Consider the following 27,190-nt stretch of genomic DNA (forward strand, 5'->3'; position numbering starts at 1 on the left):
TTTTTATGTAACGTTTTGCTCTGCAGTGTAACAGAGTTCAGTTGCACCTGTGGTACATTGTTATGTGTGTCCGTTAAATCCAGTTGTACAGACTAGCAAACTGGGGCATTGTGGTGTTGCAACATTGTGCAATATGCCAGAAATGTGACTTGATGCTCGAAATGGGTCACAGAGTGAGATCTAGGCCTGCACCATGTCACCAGTGAGAAAGAAAGACACTGCCTGAAGGGGAGGCACTTCCTGACAAGACAGCACCACTGACGGGCCTGTCAACCAAGCTTCATTCATACAATCCTTGACAGTCACTGGTAAAGAAAGGAATACTTGCATTTATATAGCCCCTTTCACAATGTCTGTAAGGCACTTCACAGCCAGTGAAATGTTGTCATTGGTGCAATGTAGGAAACACAGCAGCTAATTTGAGCTCAGCAAGCTGTCACAAACAGCAATACGATTACAATCAGATCATCTTTTTTTTTTAGTGATATTGTTTGAGGGAGACATATTGGCGTGGTCACCAGGGAGAACTCCCCTGCTGATCTTCAAAATAGTGCCATGGGATCTTTTATGTCCACCTGAGAGAGCAGACGGAGCCTAGGTTTAATGTCTCATCGGAAGGATACAGCACCATAGGGGTACTGATAGCCTTACTGGCCTTGGGAAGGGGATGTAAATGGGGCTGAAACAAACAGAAGAGGGTAAATGGAGAAAAAACTCCAGAAAATAATGGAATGAAACAACAGGGCAAATTTTAATCTCACCACCCAGCTGCACTACTGCAGGATGAGGGGAGGGCGAAGGGGTACGAATCACATACCGCAAAACGCCTGGCCCCAAGAAGATACTTTGGGCCTCCCCTACAAACCCTCTCACACACTGCCCGAATTGTGGACTTATCAAACCCCCTCCCTTAATGAGTTCTTTATGTTGTCTGATGCAACAAAATGAGATGTGTGGAGACGAGTTATGCTGGAGATCTTTAACAGGTTTATTAACAGCTAAATGATTATACACAGTACAGAACAAACTATTTACAGAACCTTCCTCAGCGTGTTACAGTTGCAGAGTGACCCTCAGCTTGTAGTCACATGACTACATCCTGGTAATTAGCTCATTCGCATACTGAGATCTTAAAGGGACATCACTCTTAAAGCGACCACACTTACTGACCCCCCCTCTCAAATCCACACTTACTGACCCCCCTCCCAAATCCACACTTACTGACCCCCCCCACTCCCCTACCAAATCCACACTTACTGACCCCCCCCACTCCCCTTCCAAATCCACACTTACTGACCCCCCCATTCCCCTTCCAAATCACAGTTACTGACCCCCCCTCTCAAATCCACACTTACTGATCCCCCCCACTCCCCTTCCAAATCCACACTTACTGACCCCCCCATTCCCCTTCCAAATCACAGTTACTGACCCCCCCTCTCAAATCCACACTTACTGACCCCCCCCCACTCCCCTTCCAAATCCACACTTAATGACCCCCCCCACTCCCCTTCCAAATCCACACTTACTGACACCCACCACTCCCCTTCCAAATCACAGTTACTGACCCCCCCCCTCTCAAATCCACACTTACTGACCCCCCCACTCCCCTCCCAAATCACAGTTACTGACCCCCCTCTCAAATCCACACTTACTGACCCCCCCACTCCCCTTCCAAATCCACACTTACTGACCCCCCCCCACTCCCCTTCCAAATCCACACTTACTGACCCCCCCCCCACTCCCCTCCCAAATCACAGTTACTGACCCCCCCCTCTCAAATCCACACTTACTGACCCCCCTTCCAAATCCACACTTACTGACCCCCCCCACTCCCCTCCCAAATCACAGTTACTGACCCCCCCCCTCTCAAATCCACACTTACTGACCCCCCCCCACTCCCCTTCCAAATCCACACTTACTGACCCCACCCCCAGTCCCCTTCCAAACCCACACTTACTGACCCCCCTCTCAAATCCACACTTACTGACCCCCCTCCCAAATCCACACTTACTGACCCCCCCCCCCCTCCACTCCCCTCCCAAATCCACACTTACTGACTCCTCCCCTCCCAACCACTATCCAAATCTGTACTTATCTAGCCAGTGGCAACTTGTGTGTGTCACCGTCTCTGCTGCCTTAACCCTGTGCTGAATGTCAGCACCCACACTCTCTTTATGACGTGCACCTGCAGATTTACTGGGCACTGCCTTGACAGTCTTGAAACTTGAAACTGTCGAATCTTTACAGAGAGCAAATTTGGGTGCTGAGATAAAAGGAGTAATTCTAATTCTAATCTACCGCACTATCTGATCATTGTCTAGTGATACTATGAGTTAAATGTCAATGTTACTTATCGAGGCTGCAAGGGTGGCTGGTGTGTGAAATAGGAATGTCACGATATTATAATCAAGGCTTTTTGAGGTTCGACTCTAATTACAATATTGGAGAAGTGGAAGAAGATTTATTCTGTATCTAACTCTCAGTATAACTCACTTGCGGCTACTCAATCTTCTCATGGGCTGGATTTTGTGTTCCCATTGCAATTTCCGGCAGCAGATCCGGAATTGGGCACTGTCACCACTCGTCACATGTGTGTCGGGCTCACCGCAGTCACATGGCGGGCAGCCATTTATCATAATGGAGGCAGGGGCCCGTCCAATCACGCGATGGGGGCAGGCTACGAGGTGCCGAATGTGGTGTCAGATGACTCCAGAGGAGGTGATAGCACCATATTTAAAGCCCTGCCAGCCTGGCTTTCATTGCTGCCTTAGAGTCATTTGTTGTTTGCTGTTCACTGCTGAAACTGGTGTTGCAGTGACTCCTGCCAAGTATTATCTCTCTCTTTCCACTTGCAGGACAAGCGGGCCCATAACAAAGGGAGACCTCTAGGACTGGCAGAGGAATTCCAGACATACGGCCTCTCTCGACAGCTGAGACTGAAGCACTGACTTTAACGGGGATCCAGGTCAGTGGATCAATAGTGGATGGTGAGACTGGAGTCTCCATGCAAAAGAGTGAGGATTGTCTTCAATTAACATCCAACACAATTCTGGACATCCACATCATGCATGGATATCCGCACAGCCTAAACCACACAAATTTGTGCTTTCTCATACAGGTCGGTGTCCACTGGAGACTCCCTCAGAAGGAGGACAGCAGACAACTCCTCATGAGGAACAGTCAGAGGATGCACCATCACATGACTCTCTGGCATCTTTCACCAGCGCAGAAACTTTCACCTCAGTGGGCTTACGCTCGGCTTTAGAATCAGGGTCACAAGCTGGTGAGAGCACCGCACGTGTACCCAAGCAGCTGGCTGAAGCTGAGACAGCCGAGGGCTCTGATACTCAGAGGACTGTGGGTGTCCAGGCTCATGCTGAGCCCCAGACTGATGACGGGCCTCTAGTGTCGACAGCACAGGGCATGCTGGAGTTGCAGAGAGAGGTAAGGCAACATCTAGTGGAGCTGCCAGAGGCCATGAGCAACCATGAGAGGACAAGTTCATCCATGCCATGAGTGCTACCATGAGAGCCAGATCCCACAGATGCACCCAGACCTGCACAGCATCGCTTTGGCCATGAATTCCACACAGCAGTGGCAAGGTGAGAGAAGGACAAGAAGGAGTCTTCTCCAGCTCCTCATCCAAAACTGCTCAGTAGGGAGATTCAAGTGAGTCTTGAAAGGGAGGAGGAGAGGCTGACCTCCGCACCTGGGGGCTCCCCTCAGGGCACTCTGCTTGTGGACACCGGCTCCTCAGCCACTTTGCCAGTGAGCCCAGCTTCCAGTAGCTGTGACACCTGAGTCCTGCACTGGTACAGGAAATCCTCAGAAAGCCGGGGCCCTCCAGTCCTCAGGCAGCCGGAGGACACCTGCTGAAGTCATCACAGGCCAAGGGGCAGTCTGATCAGCAGCCTGTCTCCAGCCCAGCTGCTGTGGCAGGGATCATACCATGTAGGAGCACTCACAAACGTATAAAGAAAACCACCTAGACTTGGGGTTTCACAGGTGTTTGACATTTGCCATTTGTTTTGTGTCACAAAGTTTTTTTGTTATTGAAGTTCACATTCAATGTGAAAAATGCTTATTCTTTCATGCCTTAATTGTGAGATGCTGACTTTACCCTTCTCCCTTATTGGGCTGCCAGTGTCGGCACAGCCCTCCTTTGGTAAGCTTCTCAGGTGGGCCAGAGCACGTGGTTAAGCTGGGCGTTGGGCATGGAACCCAAATAGGAAGGAGGTGATGGATGAATGCATTGAGGTGAGTCTTTATTGATTTCACTATGAGAAGCCATCATGGTGGCTGGAAATGGGTAAGCATGAGATTGTCTCTTGCCTCCTTGACCTATTGCTCAAGGGTGGGCACTGAGAGCCATTAGCGACAAAGCCGAGATGAGTAGCAAAGGCAAAGCTGTCAAGGCAACTTCATCTCTGCAAGGATACGCTCTGGAGGCCAACTGATCACCTGGCAAGGGTCTCATACATCCATGCTGAGAGTCAACTCTCTCGCCCGATAGTATGGCCACCCGTGCAGATCACCCAGCAGTATGGCCACCCGGTAATGCCACCCAGCAACACACCCACCCTGTATTGCCACCAGGCAACATGTCCACCCACGCAGAGTGCCCAGCACTGCAGGCTAACAATTGCCTCTGCTCCCCCATTTTTCCCCTATCCAATGCTAGACATGGCTGCCTTCCCATTGTGGCACTGAGGCCTCACCTTGGTGCCACCATCTTTCAATGGTCGGGAACCTGAGGCACGTGAGCGCTGCCCATCTTCCACTTAATTCCAAGCCCCCATTGAATTGCTTTCAATTGCATGCAAATGTATTATAACTACATGCTCAGCAATTTAATTCGCAACCACGTCACGTCAGGGCGGCAACGCTGCCTTGAAGCTTTCCCGCCACTGACCAAATCCGGACGGCATGACGTTAGATTTCCAGGTGGGACGCATCTGATGCTATTCTCGGGCCTCCCCCATCTCCCCCTCCGCCATGCCTCTGTTCCCACTCAAAACGGCCTCACTAAATTCAGCCCAATGTGCAAAGGTGAATATTTTTGACATTAAGAACAACTTATACTGATATACCATCTTTAATGCAGTAAACTTCCCTAGGTGCGTCGGAGGAGAATAAAATTTGACACTTTTCCACATTAGGAGATATTAGGACAAGCAGGAGAGCATCTTAAAAGGAAGGAAGAGAGGTTTAGGGCCCGGGCAGCTGAAGGGACGTCTGCCGTGGGAGGGGAACGATTAAAATCAGAGATATGCAAGAGAACAGAATTGGAGGAGTACAGATATCTTGGAAGTTGATGTAGATCAATGTAGATCAGTGAGCACAGGCCAGGGGTGATGGTGAACGGGACGGTGTGAGTTAAGATATGGGCAGCAGAATTGTGGATGAGCTCAAGTTTATGGAGGGTGATACTTGGAAGGACGAACATTGGAATAGTCAAGTCTACAGTTAACAAAGGCAAGAATGAAGGCTTCAGCAGCGGATGAGCTGAGGGAGGGCAGAGTCGGGTGATGTTACCCAGAACTCTTGCAATAAAGACAATTTTTTTTAAACGTGATACATAGCACTTATCTTGCCTGAAGTTGTAGAAGGGTAACTTGCCATGAACCTATCCCTGGAGCATCAAATAGAAATCGTAGACCATTGATGATCAGTAACACAGAAAAGTACAATGTAAATAAACACAACTCAGAACTCTTAAATGTTAAATTGTGCCTGTAAATTTTTCAATTAACCTGGAGGTGGGCTGGTAACCAAACTTAACAGACTTAAGGTAATTGGCAAAAGAACCAAAGGGAACATGAGGAGACTTTTTTCTTGACACAGCAAGTTTTTATGACCCAGACTGCACTACCTGAAAGGGCGGTGGAAGCAGATTCAATAGTAACTTTCAAAAGGGAATTGGACATCTCCTTGTAAAGGAGATATATTCTGTACTACAGGTAAAGAGCAGGGGAATGAGACTGTTTGGATAGTTTTTTTAAAGAGCATAATTGGCCAAATGGCTTAATTCTATGCTGTATGATTCTATGATTCTAGTTATCGCCATCCCAAAATTGGCTTTCTACCAGACAAACTCATGCTGTACATAAAAAAACAGACTTTATTCCCCATCTTTTTATGTGTGAATGTCCATTTGAAGCATCTGAAATGGGATAATTAGTCATTATGGATACGAATTTCAATCACAAGTTAATTGATCCTCTCTTTGTCTGAAAGGAAGAAAGATTTGCATTTGTATAGAGTCTTTCACTACATCAGGATGTCCGAAAGCACTTTATAGCCAATGAAGAACTTTTGAAGTGTAGTCACTGTTGTAATGTAGGAAATGTGGCAGCCAATTTGCACACAACAAGGTCCCATAAACAGCATCATGATAATCTGATTTTTTTAAGTGTTGGGTGAGGAATATTGACTAAGACATTTGAGAGAACGCCCCTGCTTTTCTTCAAAATAGTGCTATGGGATCCACTTCACTTGAAACAGCAAGACGGGGCCTCGGTTTAACGTCTCATCTGAAAGACGGCACCTCTGATAGTAAAACGTGTCCTCAGTGCCTCACTATAGCATCAGCCTGGATTATGTGCTCAAGTGTTTGGGTGGCAGGAACCCAGGAGAACGTTGCATTGTTATAAATTCATCCTCAAAATCCTGAACCCAAGTTCATATCAACTGAAACTAAGATCTCCCCTAGGTCAATCATTACACTGACATACCAAAACCATTGGAGCAATGTACTTCTCCAGAAGCCTTTGAGCAGTGAAACGTTCATTATCCAATACAGTCACGGGCCTTTGCTGTCCCAATTCAAGGCATTGCCTATGAAACATAGAAGAGTCATGTTTTAAACTGAAGAGGTGTCAGATACTTGTATTTTATTAAAATTCAATTGTTACATTTGTATAACGCATTTCTGTAAAATAAACAAATGTAAAAATAAATGTACAAGTTGTAACAGATTTTTTAACTGCATTGGCACAAGGAAAACAATGAAAAACTACATTTTTTCCAGGTTTATTCATTTCCGATGAATCTTCAATCTCACTGATACACAAATTACATAGCGGACCAAGGGGTTTCATGGCAGAGTATGGCCAACACTAAGCCAAGAAATTAATGGTTGGGAGGGTTAAGTTTGTGCGACAAAAATGTGTTTTGAGGAGAAATGAGTGGGAATGCTAGAGACTACAACTCAGGGGGCAGAAAAGCTCTGCTGCCAGTGGATGGGTGATGCATAAAAAACCAACTACAACAGGATGTTTGGAGTGTTTAATCGGGCTGCGGGAGAGTGGTGAGGGTGGGGGTGTGCGTGGGGGTGGGGGTAGGAGTGAGGCCATGGAGGGAGTTAAAGACTTTAAGCATAAGGCAAAGAGGAGTGGGGAGCTATTATAAGTCAGCAAGAACTAGGGTGATGGCAAGCCGGACTTAGTTGTAACAGGTTCAAGTTTATGGAGAGTGGAAGATGGGAAGCCAGCCAGAAGAGCATTGGAGTAGTCAAGACAAGGTGCGAAGAAAGCAGGTATAAGGGTTTCAACAGCAGAAAGACTGAGGTAGAGATCGAGGTGGGTGATGCTATGGCAGTGGAATTAAGCAGTTTTTGTGATTGAGAGGACATGGAGTCTACACTAGCTCAGGGGCATTCAGGATGCTGAGGTTGCAAACTGTTCTGTTCAGTTTGAGATAGTGCCCGGGGATGAGAATGGACTCAGCGGCTTTTGTCATCCCAACACTGAGCTGGAGTAAGATATGATTTATCCAAGAAGTAGTCTGCCAACACAAAAGGAAATAAGACATGATTAAGAGGGAGAACGATGTGTCATTAGCATCCATGTGGAAATCAACCCCATGTCTGGAACAGATGTTGCCAAGAGGCAGCATGTAAATGAGGATGAAAAAGGGGACTAACGATGAATCCTTGGGGAAATTCCAACATAATGGTGTCAGGGTGAGAATAAAAGGCATTGATGGAGATGCTATGACTACATCCTGATAGGTAGGAGTGGAATCATGCAAGGGCAGTTCCAACGAAGCTGGATAAAAGAGAGGTGTTGAAGAAGGATGGTATGGTCGAGCATGTTGAAGATTGCTGAGAAGTCGATAATGATAAGGAGACATAAAGCATCATATTCACATCGAACCTCATTTGTGACTTAGGTTAGGGCCATTTTGATGTTTAGATGTAAGCAGAATTGCAGTCAGAGGGATTCAAACAGGAAGATGGCAACACATTCAAGGACTTAGAGGGGGAACAAAGATCAGAGAATGGGGTGGGGTTTGTACTTGGTTTTGCATTGCACACAACTTTTATTGTTTGAATTTTCCTTCAAATAAATCACACCACCAATTTAACCTCCGTTATTAATAGCACATATAATACAAAAGTTTTCTTTCTGCCTTCTGTGTTATTTAGAAGCAATGTTAAAGTTCAAGTGGAAACAAACTGAGTAGAAAGGTTGACCTTAGCAACAAATCATATATAATGGCTTTGCAAGAGAGGGAGCAGGTTGTAAGAGTAAAAGGAGGAGGAGACAGAAGTGTGTGAGGAGGCTTGACCTTGTGATTCAACCACTGTAACTATAGTTTTCTTGAATCAATAATGAACAGAACTGCACCCTTGTACCTACTGGATATTTTCAACCACAGGTGTTTTTGTTACTCTGAAAGGGTGAGGCTTCAGAAGGCTGTGGGTGCTCAATTCTTTGTTCTGAAGAGGTGATGGAGGTGAGGAGAAGTGGCAAAAGATGTCACCCCTGTCTAAAATCACATGTTCTTCATCCTACATGGAAGTAGAGAATCATACTTTACTGCTTTTTAAAAAAACAGTGCATTTCAGGAAGTTGATTTTTTTTTTTGTATTTGTTTCATGGGATGTGGGCATTGCTGGCAAGGACAGCACTTGCTGTCCATCCCTAATTGCCCTTGACAACTGAATTCAGAGGGCAGTTAAGAGTCAACCACTTTGCTGTGGGTCTGCAGCCACATGTAGGCCAGTCCAGGTAAGCATGGCAGATTTCCTTCACTAAAGAACATTAGTGACCCAGATGAGTTTTAATGACAATTGATGGTAGTTTCATGGGTCACCATTACTGAGACTATCTTTCATTTCTAGAATTTTAAAAAATTAATTAATTGAATTTATTAATTAATTGCATTTAAATTCCACCAACTGTCATGGTGGGATTTGCACAACCGTCCCCAGAGTATTAGCTGGGGTAGCTCCGATTTTCCTGAAGTTCCGATGTGGCTCGAGAGTGTGGGGGGTGGGGGAACCTGATTTGCGGTGGTTTGCAAACTGATGGCCGATGCAAAGCTCCTTAAGGTTCCAAATGTTAAGACTTCCTGTCCCAACCCTGCTCCTCCTTTGGTGCAAGAAAAACACAATATCCAGGCCAAGAAATTTGCATCAGGCTGAACTGGTGTTGGAGGAGAACAAGGAAAAGAAAGGGAATAATATAACTTTATACTGAAGATTTCTGTCTGTATACAAACCAGCTGGCTCTTGGAGAATATGGACATTGAAAACAAAATATAATAATTTAAATTGCACCTTTTCCCTCGCCCAATATTCTATAACTGTGTACTTTTCTAGCAGTGATTGTTCTTTTATTTATTTTTAGGATGTGGGCATCGCTGGCAAGGCCAGCATTTATTGCCCCTCTCTAGTTGCTGCTGAGAAAGTAATGGTGGGCTAACTGAGTGGTTTGCTAGGCCACTTTAAAGGGCAGTTAAGCATCAAGCACATTGATGTGGGACTGGAGTCACCTGTAAGCCCAGACCTGGTCAGACTGCAGACTTCCTTCCCTAAAGGACATTGGTCAACTGGAACATAGAACATAGAACAGTACAGCACAGTACAGGCCCTTCGGCCCACGATGTTGTGCCGAACATTTAACCTACTCTAAGATCAAACTAACTACCTACCCTTCATTCTACTATCATCCATGTACCTATCCAAGAGTCGCTTAAATGCCCCTAATATATCTGCTTCTACTACCACCGCTGGCAGCGCTTTCCACGCACCCACCACTCTCTGTGTAAAGAACCTACCTCTGGCATCTCCCCAAAACCTTCCTCCAATCACCTTAAAATTATGCCCCCTGGTGATAGCCCTTTCCACCCTGGGAAAAAGTCTCTGACTATCCACTCTATCTATGCCTCTCATCATCTTGTACCCCTCTATCAAGTCACCTCTCATCCTTCTACGCTCCAACTAGTTGGGGTTTTTTTTTATGACAATCTAATAGCTTCCAGATCACTTTTACTGATACTAGTACTTTTTAATTTGAATTCAAATCTTCACTGTCATGGCGCAATTTGAACTCTCATTCTCTGGATTATTAGTTGAAGCCTTTGGATTGCTAATCCAGTAACATAACAACTAGGGTTGCCAACTCCAGTTGGATGTAATTCTGGAGGTGCAATCACATGATGTCCTGCCTCCAATTGCCCCGCCCCCACTCTCCTGCCATTGGTTGCCCAACATATCCATACTCATATGACACCACCTTTCCAGCCAATTGGAAAGTTCATAGACTCTTCATTACCCTTTACCTGACTCCTGGTTATCTTTCAAACTGCCTTTTACTCCATGTTTAATCCTTTTATAACTAGTAAACAAAAGAATCCAAAGATTCTTTTTTTTAAAAAGAACATTTTTTTAAAAATTCCCCATTGATTTTTCTCCTGGCTTGCTCATAGCAGCATCTTGGAGATTGGTTTTTAATCCTGGAGGGTTGGCAACCCTGTACCACACCCATATGTCAAGCAGATTCATAAACGCTGTCTACTTTCAACTGTTGGTAGAATACTGCAAAAGACAGGTTATAACTCTACAAAATTTAAAGAGGTAAACCAATATTGTATTAGAAGTTACCTGGATTCCTCTAAGGGATGTTGGTGCTTTATGCCCTGGTCTCAGGGCTATAATATCTCCCTCAACCAGCATACTGGTAGGCAGATTTACTAATTGACATTCCTGTAGGTCCACTGGAGAGATATGGACTACGAAGGAGGAGTGTACAGTTCATGACAGAAATTATTTCTTCCAAATTCTGGGGTTCTAATTAAAACTTAAATCATAAACACATTAGGAAAGTACCAGAAGAATTATTAAAATATCTAATTACCAATCTGGCATTGAGCCACTATCACATCATGAAGTCTTTTTACCATTTACTCTTTGCAGAATAGCCTGGACCCTCTGTGGGATCTCTCGAGATTTTAACCACTGCTGCAGTCCAATCACAGTCAGGTTTATCACAAGGAAGAAAAGCAGGGCAGATTCGTTAATGAGTCTTGCATCTTGACTGAGAAAAATGGAGGAAGAGTTGAAAGTTACAGAGTGTTCTCAGGTGTGAGTGGTGAATAATAATGGAAACCCATTTTGTTAAAAAAAAAAGACAGATATTAATGATTTCAACTTGTTTCAATGTGATTGATAACACAATTGAATGTATTGGGACAAACTTATTTGACACCTTTGAAATTCAGTAATTCTTCATTCTTTACAAAGTGAAAATAATTAATTATTGAAAAAAGGAATTTTTCTTTAAAATTCTTGCATCTAGTCAGGATCAATGTGATTCCCACCTCTACCCAGCCATGATTCAGTGGGTAAATGTAGGAGTTGTCACATGGGGGAAAGCTGGTGCTCAACAGTGTTCAACTCCAGAAAGCTTGTTGTGGAAGGATAATCCTGGAGCCTATCTTCACTTAGATTCAAATTTATTGTGCAGAGTAAAATGATTACAAACATGTAGCTCCTCACTCAAAACTCTTCACCAGTCTCAGTGAGTGTTTGCTTATAAGTGCTCAAGTAAGACCCCAATTAACACCCTTCACCTGCATATAAGCAAACAATTGCTACACAATTAACAGATTAACAAACAAGATCCCATATTCAATCCCGAGTATGTGGCAAATTAAGAAGTCTCAGCCAGAAAAAGCACAGCTACTAGCCTTTGCATTCTGAACAAGGAAAGGAAAGAAAAAAAGCAAACACACCAGCCAAAAAGACTTGCAAATCTATTGCACCTCTCATAACCTCAGGATGTCCCAAAGCACTTTACAGCCAATGAAGTAATTTTCAAGTGTTGTAAGGCAGCCAATTTGTACATAAGCAATGCAACAATGACTGGTTTTTGTTAAGGAATAAATATTGGCCAGGTCACTATATTTCTATTGAAATAGTGCCATGGAATCTTTTAGAGGCTGGTCAGGGCCTTGGTTTAACATTGCAACCAAAAGGCAATGTAACACTGCCTTCAGGAGTATCAGCCCAGATATCACACTCAAGTTTTAGAGTGATACATGAACCCACCACTTTCTGATTTATAGGTGAGTTTGCTCTCCACTGAGCCACAGCTGGCACCAACGCCCACCAACCATTTCTAGAACTACAGGCATGTGACTGCCGGCTGAAGCTAGGATCCAGGTTCAGCTGTGACACGTTATGGATAAAGGATCTGCAAGCACTCAGTGTCCAGCCTCACATGAAGAATAATCACTTAATGCCAGCTGCAAGGTAATCTAAATACTGATCTAACTTTCACCAGAACAAGATTTCTAAATTTATTTCCAGGCGATTATACACGTCCTGTATTTGAAAAGGCTTCTTGGGTGCTGTTATATTTGAATATCTCATGCTTAATAGAAAGTGCTGACAAAATAACACCTTCAATGCTGCAATCTTTTAATTTTGTGCTCTTCTATAAGCAGCAGCCAATGTTGAAAACACCCACAATATTAAAGATTCATCTTTGAAAGGCTGATGCAGACGTTCCAATAACCCACATGACTCTTTGGAAAGTGATTCACCAGAAGAAGAAAGAAGAGTTACCTCTTCAATGCTTACACCAGGGACTCGCTATAATGATAAAACTGAATCACATGGAAATCAGAACTATTCAGGGAGAAGGAGAAATGTCTTTGTAATCAGCTACATTTGCTCAAATAGATAATTTTATTGCTGTGTAGAGATTTCTCAGTTTACCTTACCTTTCAGTGTGATGGGAACCAGCTAGGGCAATGGATGCCAGGAGCAATAGGAATGCTCCTGGCCAATGGAAGCTTGACCAACGATTTGAATGGTGCAGAAAACTACTTCTCCAGATCATCTAATGGAGAACACAAAAATAAAAGTGAATCGAGCCAAAAATGTAACAATTTAATTTCTAAATGGCCTAGCTCGAACTTTACAATTACGCCCTATTATTCCCGATTCCTCCACCAGAGGAAATAGTTTCTTTGTATCTATCAAATTGAATCTATTAATCGTTTAAACCTTTGAAACTCAAAGGAATGCAAACCACGTTTATGCAACCTGGCATCATAATTTAACCCTTTAAGTCCTGATATCATTTTGCTGAATCTCATTTGTACTTTCCACTTGCCTGGATGGGTGCAGCTCCAACAACAATCAAGAAGCTTGACACCATTCAGGACAAAGCAGCCCACTGGATTGGCACTCCATTTACCACCTTCAACATTCAGTCCCTTCACCACCAATGCTCAGTGACAGCAGTATGTACCATCTACAAGATGTACTACAGCAACTCACCGAAGTTCCTTCAACAGCACCTTCCAAACTCATGACCTCTTCCTCCTAGAAGGACAAGGGCAGCAGATGCATGGGAATACCACCACCTGCAAGTTCTCCTCCAAGCCACACACCATCCTGACTTGGAACTGTATCGCTGTTCCTTCACTGTCGCTGGGTCAGAATCCTGGAACTCCCTTGGCAGGGGGATGGGAACCGGAGCCACAGATCAGTGGATGGGTTAGCTGTTGAACAGGCAGATACTGAGTGCAGAGAGTCTGTGAGGAAGGTTAGGCAGTTGACAGGGCAAAGTTGCAGGCAGTATGATGGGTTGAAGTGTGTCTATTTTAACGCAAGAAGTGTCAGGAATAAGGGTGATGAACTTAGAGCATGGATCAGTACTTGGAGCTACGATGTTGTGGCCATTACGGAGACGTGGATATCACAAGGGCAGGAATGGATGTTGGATGTTCCAGGATTTAGATGTTTCAAAAGGAATAGGGAGGGAGGTAAAAGAGGTGGGGGAGAGGCATTGTTAATCAGGGATAGTATCACAGCTGCAGAAAAGGAGGTCATCGAGGAGGGTTTGTCTACTGAGTCATTATGGGTGGAAATCAGAAACAGGAAAGGAGCAGTCACTTTGTTGGGAGTTTTCTATAGACCCCCAATAGCAGCAGAGACATGGAGGAACAGATTGGGAGGCAGATTTTGGAAAGGTGCAGAAGTAACAGGGTTGTTGTCATGGGTGACATCAACTTCCCTAATATTGATTGGAACCTCCTTAGTGCAAATAGTTTGGACGGAGCAGTTTTTGTCAGGTGTGTCCAGGAAGGTTTTCTGACTCAATATGTAGATAGGCCGACGAGAGGGGAGACTATGTTGGACTTGATGCTTGGCAACGAACCAGGCCAGGTGGCAGATCTCTCGGTGGGAGAGCATTTCGGTGATAGTGATCATAGAAGGGCCTGTACTGCGCTGTAATGTTCTATGTTCTATGTTCTATAACTCCCTGACCTTTACTATAGTCATGGAGAGGGACAGGAGCAGACGGGATGGGAAAATATTTAATTGGGGGAGGGGGAATTACAATGCTATTAGGCAGGAACTGGGGAGCATAAATTGGGAACAGATGTTCTCAGGTAAATACACGACAGAAATGTGGAGGTTGTTTAGGGAGCACTTGCTGCGACTGCTGGATAGTTTTGTCCCAATGAGGCAGGGAAGGGATGGTAGGGTGAAGGAACCTTGGATGACAAGAGATGTGGAACAGCTAGTCAAGAGGAAGAAGGAAGCTTACTTAAGGTTGAGGAAGCAAGGATCAGACAGGGCTCTAGAGGGTTACAAGGTAGCCAGGAAGGAACTGAAGAATGGACTTAGGAGAGCTAGAAGGGGACATGAAAAAGTCTTGGCGGGTAGGATTAAGGAAAATCCCAAGGCGTTCTACACTTATGTGAGGAACAAGAGGATGGCCAGAGTGAGGGTAGGGCCGATCAGGGATAGTGGAGGGAACTTGTGCCTGGAGTCGGAGGAGGTAGGGGAGGTCCTAAATGAATACTTTGCTTCAGTATTCACTAGTGAGAGGAACCTGGTCGTTTGTGAGGACAGCGTGGAACAGGCTGATATGCTTGAACAGGTTGAGGTTAAGAGGGAGGATGTGCTGGAAATTTTGAATGATATGAGGACAGATAAGTCCCCGGGGCCAGACGGGATATACCCAAGGATATTACGGGAAGCGAGGGAAGAGATTGCCGCGCCTTTGGCGATGATCTTTGCGTCTTCACTGTCCACTGGAGTAATACCAAATGATTGGAGGGTGGCAAATGTTGTTCCCTTGTTCAAGAAAGGGAATAGGGATAACCCTGGGAATTATAGACCAGTCAGTCTTACGTCGGTAGTGGGCAAATTATTGGAGAAGATTCTGAGAGACAGGATTTATGATTACTTGGAAAAGCATGGTTTGATTAGAGACAGTCAGCATGGCTTTGTGAGGGGCAGGTTATGCCTCACAAGCCTTATTGAATTCTTTGAAGATGTGACAAAACACATTGATGAAGGAAGAGCAGTGGATGTGGTGTATATGGATTTTAGCAAGGCGTTTGATAAGGTTCCCCATGGTAGGCTCATTCAGAAAGTAAGGAGGCATGGGATACAGGGAAAGTTGGCTGTCTGGATACAAAATTGGCTGGCCCATAGAAGTCAGAGGGTGGTAGTAGATGGAAAGTATTCAGCATGGAGCTCGGTGACCAGTGGTGTTCCACGAGTATCTGTTCTGGGACCTCTGCTCTTTGTGATTTTTATAAATGACTTGGATGAGGAAGTGGAAGGCTGGGTTAGCAAATTTGCCGATGACACGAAGGTTGCTGGAGTTGTGGATAGTGTGGAAGGCTGTTGTAGGTTGCAACGGGACATTGACAGGATGCAGAGCTGGGCTGAGAAGTGGCAGATGGAGTTCAACCTGGAAAAGTGTGAAGTGATTCATTTTGGAAGGTCGAATTTGAATGCAGAATACAGGCTTAAAGACAGGATTCTTGGTAGTGTGGAGAAAGAGAGGAATCTTGGGGTCCATGCCCATAGATCGCTCAAAGTTGCCACCCAAGTTGATAGGGTGTTTAAGAAGGCGTATGGTGTGTTGGCTTTCATTAACAGGGGGATTGAGTTTAAGAGCCGCGAGGTTATGCTGCAGCTCTATAAGGCCCTGGTTCGACCACACTTGGAATATTGTGTTCAGTTCTGGTGGCCTCATTATAGGAAGGATGTGGAAGCTTTAGAGAGGGTGCAGAGGAGATTTACCAGGATGCTGCCTGGACTGGAGGGCATGTCCTACGAAGAAAGATTGAGGGAGCTTGGGCTTTTCTCATTGGAGCGAAGAAGGATGAGAGGTGACTTGATAGAGGGGTACAAGATGATGAGAGGCATAGATAGAGTGGATAGTCAGAGACTTTTTCCCAGGGTGGAAAGGGCTATCACCAGGGGACATAATTTTAGGGTGATTGGAGGAAGGTTTCGGGGAGATGTCAGAGGTAGGTTCTTTACACAGAGAGTGGTGGGTGCGTGGAAAGCGCTGCCAGCGGTGGTAGTAGAAGCAGATACATTAGGGGCATTTAAGCGACTCTTGGATAGGTACATGGATGATAGTAGAATGAAGGGTAGGTAGTTACTTAGATCTTGAGTAGGTTAAAGGTTCGGCACAACATCGTGGGCCGAATGGCCTGTACTGTGCTGTACTGTTCTATGTTCTATGTTCGAACAGTACTATTGATGTACCTACACCCCAAGGACTGCAGCGGTTCAAGAAGGCAGCTCACCACCTTCTCAAGGGCAATTGGGATGGGCAATAAATGCAGGCATAGCCAGCAACACTCACATCCCACAAACGAATTTTAAAAAACTCCTCTCCAAGGTTAATATTTTTTTCCTGAGGTTTGGTGCCCAGAAATTAAAACAATACTCCAGATGAATAATTCCTCATACTTGTATTCCATCCCCTTTGAGCTAAAGGCCAACATTCCATTACTCTTTGAATTACTGTTCATCATTTTCACTCGCTTTTAGCGATTTATACACTTGGACACCTGAATCTCTGTGCTTTTCCACAACTCCTAGTCCCTCATCATTAAGCAAATATTCCAATTTCTCTTCCTCAGATCCAAAGTGACCTCACACTTCTTTATATTAAGCTGCATCTGTTTTCTGCCTGAACTGGCCATTGAATCCCTAAAGCACAATGACTGAATTTTAAAGAAACAGCCACTCAATCAAAACTTAAGACAGAAATGCATTCCTCTTTCAAACTGGATATTTATGAGCTCTAAGGAAATGGGACCCTGGTGGTTTGCTACTACTTATAAAGCTTAATAAAATTATCAACATTGTTTTCTTCTTTAAAATTTGGAATTAAATTAACTCCAGCAGATATATGGGTTCAGTGTTCTATGCCCTCACCTCCTGGACTTGCTGGGGATATATGTTTCTTTCTGACTGTTTAAGAGCATGAAATTGTTTCCAATTCTCATCAGTTGGGCTTCACTCTTCTTCCCATCTATGGAGTTTATTTCGCTTAACAACTCTATTTGAAACTTACTCTTTTGCTTTCTCTTCATCAGTATGCAAACAAACTCACTATTTTTCTATCCCTTTCTTAAGGTTTTGTTTGCATCATTTTATTTCTGCTGTGAACAGTCAAGTTTTACCCCTGGTTGTTGTGAGCTCTATTTGATGGGCTGCCACGACTGTTACGTTATGCTATTTTTGGCACTAAATAATAAACAAGCCATGCTTGAATACCTTCCATGTTCTTTCCTTTTGATGCTTTTGATGCTCGGATAGAAGTGCAGATACTTGGTCATGTAATATAGTCAATGCCTTAACACTGGACAACCCTTGGTGTTCACCTGTCATTTCATGTGAATTGGATGGAAAAACAGCAATTGTTACAAACAACAACAAAAAATTGCAGATGGCCAGGTTGCATTTATTAATGAACTGGCTGGATGCTGTATTATGGTTTAGGATTAATGTTTTATCACAAGGGAAAAATGCTTTATGACATTGATATAAAGGCAGAAAAATGCTGGAAACATCCAGTCGGTCAGGCAGCATTTCTGGAGAGAGAAACAAAGTTAACGTTTCAGGTCGATAACCTTTCTCTCTCCACAGAGGGTGCCTGCCCTCCTGAAACTTTCCAGCATTTTTCTGATTTTATTTTAGATTTTCAGCATCCATGGTATTTTGTTTTATTATTGTCTTGATGCTTGATTTAAATCAAACTTAGTGGGCGATCCTGTTTTCAATGGGGAAAGTATGCTAAAGGAATGCTGTGTTACCAGTTCAGGTAGTGATTTTTCTCCCTCTGACTCTAATCCTGTCAGAGAGATGTGTTTCATAACAAGACTTACTTGACATATATTTTCATGAAGGGAAACATCTCGGAACCAAAAGATTGTGTTGATGTTAAAACTTATTGGATTGTTTATTTTGATGGAGAACAATTCCAACACGTAAATAAAGGTAGACTAACCAGATGTGGACTGATCACAGGTCTTTTATCTAATTATTATGCTGGATAACTTTTATGAATTAGCACTCCAAGGGCAGAAGTTCCAGCATTGGGAGTATAATTCAGGACAGCATATCATGCATGGTACTCAAATTTCCAATCTGCATTTTAGTGTGTGAAGGCCTGAGATGGGAGAGCTAACTCCTAAAATCCACTGGATAAGTTTGCTTCTGTTAATTATCTGAGAATCTAACTATCTCCCTTGACATTCGATGGCATGACTATCACTGAATCCTCCACTATCAAGGTCTTGGGGGTTAACATCGACCAGAAATTGAATTGGAAAGTATCGTTGACAGTGCTATCAAGCACCACTTAAACAGCAATGACCTGCTCACTGATGCTCAGTTTGGGTTCCGTCAGGGCCCCTCAGTTCCTGACCTCATTACAGCCTTGGTCCAACATGGACTAAAGAGCTGAACTCAAGAGATGAGGTGAGCGTGACCGCCTTTGATGTCAAGGCAGCATTTAACCAAGTGTGGCATCAAGCAGCCCTAGCAAAACTAGAGTCAATGGGAATTAGGGGGAAAACGCTCCACTGGTTGGAGTCATACCTAGCACAAAGGAAGATGGTTGTGGTTGATGGAGGCCAATCATCTCAGTCCCAGGACATTGCTGCAGGAGTTCCTCAGGTAGTGTCCTAGGCCCAACCATCTTCAACTGCTTCATCAATGACCTTCCCTCCATCATAAGATCAGAAGTGGGGATGTTGGCTGATGATTTCACAAAGTCCAGTACCATTCACAACTCCTCAGATACTGAAGCAGTTCTTGTACATATGCAGCAAGACCTGGACACATTCAGGCTTGGGCTGACAAGTGACAAGTAACGTTCGTACCACACAAGTGTTAGGCAATGACCATATCCAACAAGAGAATCTAATCGTCTCCCCTTCACATTCAATGGCATTACCAGCACTGAATCCCCCACTATCAACATCCTGAGGGTTACCATTGACCAGAAACTGAACTGGACACATAAATACTGTGTCTACAAAAGCAGGTCAGAGGCTGGGAATTCTGCGGTGACTAACCCACCTCCGGACTCCCCAGTGCCTGTCCACCATCTACAAGGCACAAGTCAGGAGTACGATGGAACACTCTCCACTTGCCTGGATGAGTGCAGCTCCAACAACAATCAGGAAGCTTGACATCATCCAGGACAAAGCAGCCTGCTGGATCGGCACCTCATCCATCATCTCCAACATTCACTCCCTCCACCACCGACGCACAGTAGCAACAATGTGTACCATATACAAATGCATTGCAGCAACTCACCAAGCCTCCTTCAAAAGCACCTTCCAAACCCGTGACCTCTTCCACCCAGAAGGAAAAGGACAGCAGACGTATGGGAACGCCACCACCTGCAAGTTCCTCTCCAATCCATACACCATCCTGACTTGGAAATATATCATAATTCCTTCACTGTTGCTGGATCAAAATCCTGGAATTCTCTCCCTAACAGCACTGTATGTGTATCTACATCAAATGGACTGTAGCGGTTCAAGAAGGCAGCTCACCACGACCTTCTTAAGGGCAATTAAGGATTGGCAACAAATGCTGGCATGGCCTTCAATGCCCACATCCCAAGAAAAGAATAAAAAAGATACCAAATAATCTGCTTCTTTAGCGATATTGAGGGACACTGGGGAGAACCTCCCTGCTCTTCTTTGAATACTGATGTAAAATCTTTTATGTCCACCTGAGAGAGCAGAAAAGGGGCTAAAAATTGGTCCATGTTTTTTTTTGGCATGTGAGGGGCGGGTCATAATTTCCTGCCTGCTCCTGTTGAGGTGGAGGAAGGGAGCATACTAATTTGGTGCTGCCACCTCACTTACCTGATAGTAGATTTGGGGCAAGCTGCTTCTGTGCTGCTGGCTGCCTCAGCATTCAGCAGGGGGCCAAGCAGTGTGTACTAACAGCATGGCGTGCAACCAGCCTTCTGTTCTTAATGGCAGTCTGTCCTTCTTAAAAGGAAGCTGCATTGAATTACAGGAGGCTGCTGCGGAATGCTATTGCTGTAATTCCAAACGAGGAAAATGGAACACCAGGGCAGAGAGATGGCTCCAGGGTCACAGATGCAGTGCTGGAGGCCTTAGTGATGGAGGTGGATAGGAGGACAGATGGTTCTGCAGGAGGCCAGGAGACCATGAAGGACCACCCTCAGAAGGAATTGATACAAGGTTGTCTGTGAGGTCAATTCCTGCCATCTTGGCTCGAGGACCAGACAGCAGGGCCACAAGAAGTCTAATGACCTCACTTGGGTGGCCAAGGTCAGTCTATACGTCTTCATATTACATTTCCTACCCACCACAACACCAGCCTGTCACAATGATCAACGCACCACACCCACATTACTCCCCCATTAGCAGTGCCTGGCACTCAGGACTCATGCCTAACATCCAGACACACCACCTCACCCTCACATACCTACCAATGCTGCCAGCCTCACACCCACCTCTCACTGCCTTCACATACTTCCAGCTATTCAGCTATGGCAGGAACATCACCCAAACACAGTGCTTCACAATCACTGATGTTCTTCCCTCTCTCTTGCAGGACAAGGAATGGAATGGAGCAGAGCAGAACTGGCGAGGGACAAGGATACCTGCATTTTTTAAGCCCTATGTAGAGATGGGCCAGCTGCGACAGATCATATGCAGCTGGCATCACTGAGGATATGAATCTTACCTTTGAGACAGTGATTCCATGATGTTTGGCCCAATTGCTGGGGAAAAGCGTTGATCTTCTAAGCAAAAGTTTTCCACATCCTACCCAAGACAAAATGCCCCTTTGTACATGCACAAGGATGACCTAAATGCAGATCAGTAACAGTAGGGGCCACAATATCAATTACTGGAGCACTCCACATTTATCCAGCCTGGCATTCCCTAACCAGTATCTGCTGCTTCATCTCTTCCACTCAATTCTTTATCCACTCTCAAGATTTACTTGGAATACCCACTGCATTAAGCTTGTGTAACAGCCTTTCACGTAGTACATTATCAAAAACTTTCTGGAAGTCTATGCATACACCATGGGGATTTCAATGCCTAATTAGGATGTCAATCCTTCAAAAGGTGTTCGACACTGGAGAGAAAGGATCTTTCCCTTCTAAAACCATGACACTTCCTACTAAGTTACTATCAAACAGGTAATCCTTAAGTTTGTTCCTAATGATCAATTCTATCATTTTGTTACTCACTAATGGGCCTGTAATTACCCAGAGCAATGCTTTATTACCTTTCTCGACCATCATTGGCTTGTTTCCAAGTGAGTGGGACCTCATCTGGATTCATATCCTAGTCTCCCTTAATACTTTTGGATAGATATCACTTGCCTATAAGGATTTATTGGCTTTGAGCCCTTTAAGCCTGCATATCTGTTCTGAGCTTACTGCAGTGTTCCAGTGAACATCAACACAAGCTCGAAGAACAGCATCTCATTTACCGATTAGGCACACTACAACCTGCCAGACTGAACATTGAGTTCAATAATTTCAGAGCATGACGGGCCCCCCATTTTATTTTCAGTTTTTTCTTTGTTCTTTTTTATTTTATTTTATTTCAGTTTGTTTCATCATTCGTCTTTCTTACCATGTGCCTGCCCACTGTTTTTTTGACGTTTGTGCTTTGGGCCAGGGCTGTTCATTTTTCATTAACACCCTATCTGTACTAACGCTTTGTCTTTCAACACACCATTAACATATCATTTACTTTTGCTCCATGACCTTCTGGCCAGTTATTCTCTGTGACCTTGTCCTATCAACGCCTTGCCTTTTGTTATCTCTTGCCCCATCCCCGCTTTATTTGCTTAAAATCTATTACATTTCTAACCATTGCCAGTTCTGATGAAAGGTCACTGACCTGAAACGTTAACTGTGCTTCTGTCTCCACAGATGCTGCCAGGCCTGCTGAGTATTTCCAGCATTTCTTGTTTTTATTTGAGAATACCTACATTGTGAAACCTATGTAAAATCAAAATCTGCCCCAAAAATCTTAAAGTTCTTCCCTGGTATTTTGTACCTCAGTTTAATGCCTCAACCCAAAGACGGCATCTCCGACAGTGCAGCCCTCCCTTAGTACGGGAAGTGCCAGCCTTGCCCTTATGCTCAAGTCTCTGGAGTGGGTCTTGAACCCAGAACCTTCTGACTCAGAGGCAAGAATGCTACCAACTGAGATATGGCTGATAAAAGTCAAATAAAAGCCATTCAATGTGTAAGATAATTGATATTCATGCATACTCATATAGAAAAGGAACCAACTTCGATCAGTAATATATACTTTTATGAAAACATCAGGTTTAATGTTTTTAGGGAAATAATAAAGTTTTTACACCTGTGCATGAAGCAATTAAGGCAAGAGTCCTTAGTTATGCAGTTCTTCTATTCTAAACAGCCACATTTTCTGATTGTAGGAGTAATAATCATTCCTAGGAAAATTAAGATTGTTATTTAAGAAAAACAAATTTCACCACAATCTTCTCACCCACAATGGAAACTTTACCATAGTGATTCAGAGATACGTGTGGGATGGTGCTCTGTATGTTGCACGTGGTGCAAGTGGAGTGTCAAGTGTCTTCAATGGATGAAAAAGTAGACCATCTCTTTTTTATTACAAACTATATTTTTTCCTGAATGTTATAAAGTTAAAAACGCCATTCACAACATGTCCCTAGCAATTAACAAGAGCTGAAATCCATTTGTTTGATTACGATATATGGCTTTATGCATATAAATCCACCTGAACTTTATAATAACATCTCCAAAATGGAACATCAATGTAAGTCCTCTGAAAATACATACCAAATCTCCTCCGTCCACTTCCCATGTTACCATCATTGCTAAAAACATGCCCAAATGAAACACTAAGTAATATAGGGCTTGTGAACCGCTGCAGAAGGAAAACAATCAAACCCATTGAAAATCCAGCTGCCATGGAAACGACCGAACCTTTAATCAGTGGCTATTGCAATTGGAGCGAGTCAGATCCATTTACTTGTCATTTACAGGTGCTGCTTTTATCTGTAGTGGCCACCGTTTTAGATAGTTCATTAATAATACATTCCAACGAGTGTTATCTAGAACTAATAATTGTTTGCATCCTCAATTATATATGAGGGAATAAATAAGATAAATTATGAAGTTATTGGAATAATGGCAATGCTGTCATCTAAAGGCAGAGCTTTCGATGTTTCAAATCAGCAGTGCCAATAAGGTTTCAATTTTATTTTAATGTTAAAACAATATCCATGTCAACATCTATATTCTAAACCAACCAATTCAATGTTTAGCACTTTAATTAAAGAATGAAAGACTTGCATTTATGTAGCACTTTTCTCAAAGTACTTTACAGCCAATGAAGTGTAGTCACTGCTGTAATGTAGGAAATATGGCAGCCAATTTGCACACAGCAAGCTCCCATTAACAAGAATGTGATGTTGACCAGATAATCTGTCTTTGTGATGTTGATTGATAGATATTGGCCAGTACACCAAGGAGAACTCCCCTGCTCTTCTTCAAAATAGTGCCATGGGATCATTTATGTCCATCTGAGAGAGCAGACGGGGTCTCAGATTAATATCTCATCTGAAAGACAGCACCTCCAACAGTGCACCACTCATTACCATACTGGAGCAGCTGCATTGATTTTTTTTTATTATTCTCAAGATCTTGAGTGGGACTTAAACTTAGAACCTTTGGGTCAGAGATAAGAGTCCTTCCACTGAGCCACAGATGACACAAAAAAGTGTGACAACGAGGTCAATAAAGAAGAGCTGGTGATAAAAAAACAAGAGAAAGTAATTACTTGATCAGAATCCAGTCTTTTATAATGACACAAGAAGCTGATCAGCTTTTGTAAAACAGTGCAGCTGCAGTTTAAACACCCATCAAATTGAGATTCAATAATATTTTTTATGATACAGTGTTTGTACAATGGAAACAAATTTGAAAAGGACATTTTTGAACACTGCATAAGCAGAATTTATTTTTAGGGTGGCTGCCATAAGTTTTTTGAAACAGATATTATTGAATCTGTTCTCAACCTCTGAAAATAAGCCAGTTAAGCTTGCAATGAGCCACTGCTGTTTTTCTGCATGTCTTTACACTGTTCTCGTCACTATTGGAAACAGGTTGAGATGATTGACAATGCAAGCAAGTGGTTGCACAGTTGGAAAGACAATGGCAAGCTTTTATAGAATCATCGAATCATAGAATAGTACAGCACAAAAGGAGGCCAGTTAGCCCATCTGTGCTGGCTCTTCCAAAGAGCAATTCAGTTAGTCCCACTCACCCACATTTTTCCCATTTCCCTGCAATTTATTTTATTTAGAGATACAGCACTGAAACAGGCCCTTCAGCCCACTGAGTCTGTGCCGACCAAGAACCACCCATTTATACTAACCCTACAGTAATCCCATGTTCCCTACCTACACTAGGGGCAATTTACAATGGCCAATTTACCTATCAACCTGCAAGTCTTTGGCAGTGGGATGAAACCGGAGCACCCATTGAAAACCCACGCGGTCACAGGGAGAACTTGCAAATTCCGCACAGGTAGTACCCAGAATTGAACCCGGGTCCCTGAAGCTGTGAGGCTGCGGTGCTAACCACTGCACCACTGTGCCGCCCATTCATTTATCCTTTGACTATTTATCCAATTCCTTTTTGAACACTACTATTGAAGCTGTTTCCACCACCCTATCAGGCAATGCATTCCAAATCCTAACCACTTGTTGGTTAAAGGAAAGGTAGGAAAAAAGGAATATTTGCATTCATGTATCTCCTTTCATGACCTCAGGACATCCCAATGTGCTTTACAATCAATGAAGGACTGCTGCAGTGTTGTCACTGTTGTAATGTAGGAAACACAGCAGCTGATCTGTGCATAGCAATGCACCAAACACAGCAATGAGATAGGGACTATATGACCTGTTTTAGTAATGTTGGTTGAGGGATAAATATTGGGCATGACTCCGGAGGGAACTCCCCTGCTCTTTATCAGAATAGTGCCATGGGAACTTTCATGTCCACCTGAGAGGGCAGACGGAGTCTGGGTTTAACGTCTCATTGAAAAGACAGTACCTCAGAGAGTGCAGCACATCCTCAGTACGGCACTGGACTGTCAGCCGAAGTTTTGTGCTCAAATCTCTGGAGTGGGACTTAAACCCATTACCCATCTGACTCAGAGGTGAGAGGGTGCTACCCACTGAGCAAGATATGATAAGGAAAAAACATGCTGATCTGATCTTTCTACAGAATAATTCCACTGGGTGATTCAACGATGTCAAGAAGAACAAAAGCTTAGTAGGTCAGGTATGTTTACAGGCTTCACAGAGCAGGTGGAGAAATGCAATATACATTGCATCCACAGAAGCAAACAAGATATGTACCTTTGTTGAAGCAACATGGACTGAGGTTAAGGGTAATAAACAAAAGAAATAACATTGGCAGTTGTTATGGCTCAGCCCTCCCTCCAAGAGAGGGCAGGTAAATCTTAAACAGATAAGGAACGCCTGTCATGCAAAACAGATTGGAATGTTAATCATGGAGGAATTCAATTACCCAAACACAGACAGAAAACAATAGCAGAGGAAAAGCTGTGAAGCAATGCTCACATCCGTTTCTCTCTCCACTGATGTTGCTTAGCCTATTGGGTATTTCCAGCATTTTCTGTTCTTTATTTCAAATTTCCAGCATCCTCAGTATTTTGCTTTTGTGGTGCAGTGTGATCGCGCAGCATTGTTCTGTTACTCAGTTTGTTTAACAGTTATCATAGCTTAAGGCCGTCATGCATCCAACTTCCAGTAATGAACCCGAGAGGTTACTTTAAGTAGAAGATGAGCGTCAAGGATTTAGTGATTGCAATATTGACATTTTAATACTCACGTGAAAGGACTCTTAACATAAAAGCTATGTATGCAAAATTCATTTTTTTTAATGCTTTGCTCCAACATTGGCGACTGTGCCTACAGCCTTACACCCTGGAATTTCCTGCCTAAGCCTTGCTGCCTCTCTACTTCACTCTTTCTCTTCCTTTGTCTCTTTGACCAAGCTTTCAGTCATCTGTCCTCATATCTCCTTATATGGTTCTGTGCCAAATTTTGTCTGGTAACCCTCTTTGTGACGTTTTACTACTTAAAGGTGCTACATAAATGCAAGTTTTTGTTATTATGTGAAATGTAATAATAGTTCGGAGATCCTTAGTAAGAATTAGCTTTTCTACAATTTAAATTCATTCTGGTTAAATTAAAGGTAATGGAAGCCAGCAGGGATTTAAAAAAAAGCTGTTCAAGTGGATCCACTTGCCAAAGTGGTTGCCAGGCAACAACCAGGAGCAGGAATCTTGGCCTTCATTCATCGCCCCACGCTGGTGGTGATGAGATGAATTACAGTGCCCACCACAACTACCAACTTGGCTGAGATCAGCAACTCGTTTGATGATTGAACCTAGGAACTTTTCTGTGTCTTAACTACTCGTTGTGCAAAGCTGCTGATTCAAGTGAGTTCACAGGAAGGGAATCTGAGCCATTACACAATTTACTTAGACAAGAAAGAAAAATCTTAGAAGCCAAGGCAAT

The 27,190-nt window shown here is 43.6% G+C and overlaps 1 protein-coding gene across 2 annotated transcripts in view; it reads right to left on the reverse strand.

Moving 5' to 3' along the window:
* Positions 1–11,289, reverse strand: part of LOC137383701 (endoplasmic reticulum magnesium-transporting P-type ATPase-like) — a 34,738-nt gene extending 23,449 nt beyond the window's left edge. The window contains exons 1-3 of one of the 2 annotated variants that reach the window (XM_068056877.1): positions 11,188–11,289; positions 8,643–8,794; positions 6,735–6,837 (exon numbers count right to left, since the gene is read on the reverse strand). The gene's annotated coding sequence lies outside the window, so the exon portion shown is untranslated. Of the gene's footprint in view, positions 1–6,734; positions 6,838–8,642; positions 8,795–11,144 lie in introns of both variants that reach the window. The other variant, XM_068056876.1, reaches the window with a different exon arrangement.
* Between the last annotated feature and the right edge of the window lie 15,901 nt (positions 11,290–27,190).

Source organism: Heterodontus francisci, chromosome 24 (genome assembly GCF_036365525.1).
Source record: "Heterodontus francisci isolate sHetFra1 chromosome 24, sHetFra1.hap1, whole genome shotgun sequence".
NCBI lineage: Eukaryota > Metazoa > Chordata > Chondrichthyes > Heterodontiformes > Heterodontidae > Heterodontus > Heterodontus francisci.